Raw genomic sequence first — 6000 nt, forward strand, 5'->3', positions numbered from 1 at the left:
TTATTAGAACCAGCAGCTACACAGCGACGTTTCAACCCCTCAGGGTCTTTATCAAGCTTGATTTTACATTGTTTCATTAGTGTGACCTTAGTTCCTAACTGGCACTATGATTCTCCAGGATATTTCCTATACTTGAATATCAGGGGGTTGCGGACCTGCAGCCTTTGGGGTAAAATAACTTGTCTAAATAGCAGATATGACAATATCCAATTGATTACTTGTTTGGGTTTAATAAGGCGTATTATGTATGTGCAGCTCAATAATAATGGTTTGTATAACCATTAGCTGCATTTGAACTCTTTCCCTCCCTCTATATATACGGCTTGAGTATTACCCGTGAGTAAATGCTGCCATGTTTGATCAGGAATAAGCAAACTTGTTTCATACTTACTGTAAGTTTATTTTCCTGATCATTATACATGATAGCATTTCGTTCCCACCCATCTACTTTGAGAGTTGGGAAACCAGTTACAAAGACTGCCTGATGGGGAAGGGGTAGATTTATTTATACAAATTTCAGAGTTCTGTTTCCTGTCCTTTCTGTTGTGAGGGGAGGAGCTACCCATGATTAAATGCCGCCATGTATAATGATCAGGAAAAGAAAATGATGGTAAGTATAAAACAATTTTTCATAATATAACTTATTTTGAAAATATTATATATATATATTTACAGTCTCCTTTAAAAAAGTGAAACTATGTGGTTTATTTTCTAAACAAGGAAGTGCAATGGTGAAAGAATCAAACTGCAAACTGCAGAAAAAAACAGCCCAAGATGGAAGAGTTGTTGAAACTGAAAATTTGGCCTGATTTACTATTTTGGCATATTTTTGTTTTCCGTTCACCATAATTTACTTTCCCAGGGAAATAAACCCATGCAAAACTGTTGAAGTACAGGTACCTCTTCCAACGGCTCCAAAACCCACAGTTTTATGGTTATAGTTCGATAAAGGTTCCATTGAACTGAAATGCTGCGCCCCCATGCAACGATGAAAAAAGAATATCATTAAATTAGCATATTTTTCTGTGTATAAGACAACCCCTTTTTTTTGAGGCCAAAATTAAGAAATCAATATTTTAAACATCAAATAGAACTTTGATATTTTAGAGGTGACTTCTGAAGAGAACAACACACTTCTGATTTTCATGCCTCCCCTGTGCTACGGTACTCTGTGAAGGTAATGGCTCCATAATGCATGCTGGGAGACTACAGCTCCCACAATACAGCAGGTGGTGTGAGGGCATGCTGGGACATATCAGTAGTATTCCCTCTGCTTACTGATTCCCATTTCCTCCCCCATGAATATTAATCAGAAAGCAAGACCTATCTGAGGTGGAGCATACCTTAATATGGCTGCTCCTTTTATGGTGTGGCATGTCTCTGGAGCTCCATTCTTGGTAAGTGCTGATGTCCGCTGCAGTTCCCACACATATAGGGACCTCCTTGCCACAGGATTCAAAAGTGAATTAGCAAGAGAGCAAGGCTTGATATGTGAGGCCTGCGAACAAGTGTTTTTTTTTGTTTTTGTTTTTTTTTTAACCCCTACGGTGATATGCCATGTTTAAGACGACCCCCAATTTTAGACTAAAACATTTTTAGGGAAAAAAACAACAAACAAAACAGTCTTATACATGGAAAAATATGGTAAGTAATGTTACTATACAAGATCCAGGGGAGATTGACAGTGTACTCAAAGTAGTATCTATAAGCAGACTTTATAGGTGTCAAGGTTAAAACAATGCTAGAGCTCTTCTATTGAACCTTTATCAAGCCAGGCGACTGTAGCTGCAACCCTCCTTTTTAAATATATCTTTGTAAACATACATGACTGGTCACTTACACATATAAATCATATATAAAAAAGCACACATATTACTCTTTTACATAGACACCATTAATTTCTATTTTATCTTCAAAAAAGGGTGGTGTGATGCCTCTCAGTCTGAATGCAGTGGCAGTTTACTAGACTGGTGACAAAGTCCTCCTGTATAGTGGGGCATTCCCCACCTCCTGCAACAAATATAGGGGACTGACAACATAACAACATAACTTTTTATTTAAGCACTCTGATGCACAGAACACAATGTGGGGAAAAAAACATATCATTTATAGGTGTCTTAAAATGGCTGCAGTCAGATACTGCTATATTATTATTTCAAATAAAACGTGTATTTGGATAGCAGTTATTACTTTGCTGATAGTTGATGAAAATTAGCTATAGAAAATTAATAATGTGGGGTTTTACTTGGTGATCTTTAATGGATTTCTTGTTGTCAGAAGCATTTATTTATCTTCCGATAAGGAAGAGGAGGTTATAAATCCAAGGACCATATTACAATTCTAAGGAAAATATCCAAGTTGGTATCCTTCGTAAAAAATGATACCCAGCTATAGTAACATCCATCAGATTAAAAGTCTCAATGAAACCGTTTGGATTCATTAAAACTTGCAACAAATCCATTGGGTGCTTCAGGAACATTTGGTGCCAAGGAATATTTATAATTTAGTTTCATAATTTTAGAGTCAAAGGCATACATTTGCTTGTGGTGGTTTTTCCTTAGTCTCTTAAGGATAATAATCAAAGACTATGTTAAAATAAATAAAAATCAGACATTGCAGAACCCCTGCTAGGATTGCATAAATTGGAAGGGGATGATCACGTACAAGCAGTGTGTCCTCACAGCCCTGTGACAGCAGGAATGTCCTGATTATAGGTCAGTCATTCAATTATATTTCAAACAGAAGGCACACAGCACGGCCAACTACAGCAGATGTCAATGATATGTCATTCGCATTTTACAATAATTTAAATTTAAAGCCATCAAGAATTACAAGAATGCAAATTTAAAACCATCTCAATAATTGGGAACCAATTTTATACAAGAGATTAAGACAGCGTCATAAAGCCTTTGAGGTAAAAGTGCACCCGGGGGTCTCTCGCCACCAACACAACTTTATTTAGATGAAGTGGTTTGGTGCTCAGAGTGTCCCTTTAAGCTAAGTCCACAAAAATAGTGTATCCACTTACAATTGTAACCATTTGGTTAAACACACTTGATATAATGTATCAGCTAAAGTCTGCAGCCTCTTGCCTATAATAAACAGGAGTCACTAGGACCTGGCTGCCAAGTGATATAGTACTAAAATAAATAGGGATCAAATTACATCTCATTTAGTTCAGCGATAATAAGACCACTCAGACAGTTCTATGGTAGTGGCAACAGATGATCTATAAAGAATAAAATAAAAGATCCATTGTGCTCTCCGTTTTGAACAGTTATTGAGAATAACACAGATTAAAACCACTCACAGTAAGGAGTTCTGATCTACCTTCACAAGTTGGCTAACTGAGGGATTGTTGGAAGCGGGCGGCAGCAGCAGTAAAGGACTGTGTTCCCTGACAAGTGTCTCGATCACAGCAGTATTGTGAGTGTTTTTAATCTATGTTTTAATATCAATAAATATTCAAAACGAAGAGCACTATGGATCTGATAACGAACTAAAACAGTGATTAGATCCCTATGTATTTTAGTACTATATAATTTGGCAGCCAAACCCTAAAACAGGAGCCTGCAGCTTTTTGCTGATACATTATATCAAGTGTGTTTAACCAAGTGGTTACAATTGTAAGTTGATACATTATTGTTCTGGCCTTAGCTTAAAGGGAAACTATAGTGCCAGGAAAACAAAGTTGTTTTACTGGCACTATAGCTCTCTATAGTGGCAATGGCCTCGTTTGCATTGGTATTTCTCCCATAGGAAAGCATGTATAATGTTTTCCTATAGGGTTTTACATTATGCTGGATGTCCTCATGTATAGCGTGAGGACGTCCAGCGTTAGTTAGGCGACCAAAGGTTACCTAACAGCCCGGAAGTCCCACTAGTGGCTGTCTAGTAGACAGCCTCTAGAGGTGGAGTTAACCATCAAAACTGCAATAGTTAACACTTATTAAAAACTGCAATAATTATCTTTCCAGGGTTAAGGGACCTGGGACTATGTACCCAGGCCACTTCAATCAGCTGAAGTGGTTTGGCTGCCTATAGTGTCCCTTTAACTATCTTTGGTGTTTTCGTATGTATATGGATTTATTCATCTGTATATAATAATAAAACAGACCTGATGTAACAATCTAAATTTTTTCATATCACTTTTTCTCAGTAGGCATTTGTTGATTTGCTGTGAATACGAATTTTACAGAGGTATATGCAGTAGCTATATATGATATAATATATGAATATACTGTCTGTAAAGTATGCCAAGTATATGACTCTTACAGAGGTATATACTGAACATATATTATATAGTATATAAATATGCATCTTACACAGGTATATACACCATACATATAAGATATACTATATAAATACAGTAGAGTATTCAGAATACAGAATGATACAAATATGAATCATAAAAGGTATATACTGTATATATGATAAAATAAATATGATGTAAAACAATATGCCTCTTAATGAAGTAGATATTGTCCATACATATGATACATAATTAAATATAGTGTCTATACAGTAGGCTATGAATATTACTCTTACAGAGGTAGATAATGTAAATAATACTGAAATATAACTGTTGTCCATACAATATGCTATGACTCTTACAGAGGTATGCACTGTATATTATAATATACATATATTGTCTATACACTATGCTATGACTCTACCAGGTAGATACTGTAAATAATTGTGATATAATATATATATACACACATTGTGCTATGTTTATTACAGAGGAAGATACTGTAAATAATTGTATTATAAATATATTGTCTATACAGTAAGTTATGACTCCACCAGAGGTAGATACTGTAAATAATTGTGACGTAATATATAAATATACACGGTATGCTATAATTATTACAGAGGTAGATACTGTAAATATATATATACTGTGTGTATATATATATATATATATATATATATATATATATAATAAAAATATACACAGTATGCTATGACAGAGGTAGATACTGTAAATATAGTATGATATCTATACACAGTATGCTATGATTTCAGAGGCATATACTGTTACTATAATATATCTATACACAGTATGCTATGATGACAGAGGTATATACTGTTACTATAATATATCTATACACAGTATGCTATGACAGAGGTAGATACTGTAAATATAGTATGATATCTATACACAGTATGCTATGATGACAGAGGTATATACGGTTAATATAATATGATATGATATCTATACACAGTATGCTATGATTATTATTATTAATGTCTGTGCTGTGTGCTCGGTAAGCAGACACACTATGTATATTATATTATATTATAGTATGGTATGGTGTATAGTATGGTCTTACAGGGCGGGTGTCACAGTGATGCCGGGCTGGGGGTCATGTCCTGTCTCCCGGTGCAGTCTGTCCGCCCGCCGGCCGGCCCTCTCCTATTATCTCCCTGAGCGACCAGTCACAATAAAGCAGTGCATGACGGGAAGCCTGCCGGTGCCCGCACGTCGCTCGCACCAGGCTGAGCACTCGGTATGATGGATGGGGGGGCCCGGTGTGGAGGAGCCGCTCTCCTTGTCACGGGGCTCCCGGTTTGTGCCGGTTTATTGTTGGTTCACGGGGAACACGCAAGCGCAGGGCTCAGGTGCAATGCGGTCACCATAGCAACGGGTTCAACCAGGAAGACAGACCAGGGGGTATTGTTACTAGGTCTGTCGCTGGGGGCGGTAGTGAGCAGCATTCCAGGACTGATAGACAATAGACTGATGGACTGCACTTAGTGAGATGCTCTCTGAGGCTCCATGGCTAGGCATGTACTGACAGGCCTATTCACTAAAGTACGAATTCAAAGCGACACTATAGGGACACTATAGTCACCAAAACAACTTTAGTTTAAAGGAACTGGTTTGGTGTATAGATCATGACCTGCAGTCTCACTGGTCAATTCTCTGCCATTTAGGAGTTAAACCACTTTTGTTTCTGTTTATGCAGCCTAGTCATACCTCCCCTGACTGTGACT

The 6000-nt window shown here is 37.0% G+C and overlaps 1 protein-coding gene across 1 annotated transcript in view; it reads right to left on the minus strand.

Moving 5' to 3' along the window:
* CCDC92 (coiled-coil domain containing 92) overlaps nucleotides 1-5634 on the minus strand; it is a 28509-nt gene extending 22875 nt beyond the window's left edge. The window contains exon 1 of the mRNA XM_063457020.1: nucleotides 5337-5634. The gene's annotated coding sequence lies outside the window, so the exon portion shown is untranslated. The remainder of the gene's footprint in view (nucleotides 1-5336) is intronic.
* Between the last annotated feature and the right edge of the window lie 366 nt (nucleotides 5635-6000).

This window comes from Pelobates fuscus, chromosome 5, assembly GCF_036172605.1.
Source record: "Pelobates fuscus isolate aPelFus1 chromosome 5, aPelFus1.pri, whole genome shotgun sequence".
Taxonomy (NCBI): domain Eukaryota; kingdom Metazoa; phylum Chordata; class Amphibia; order Anura; family Pelobatidae; genus Pelobates; species Pelobates fuscus.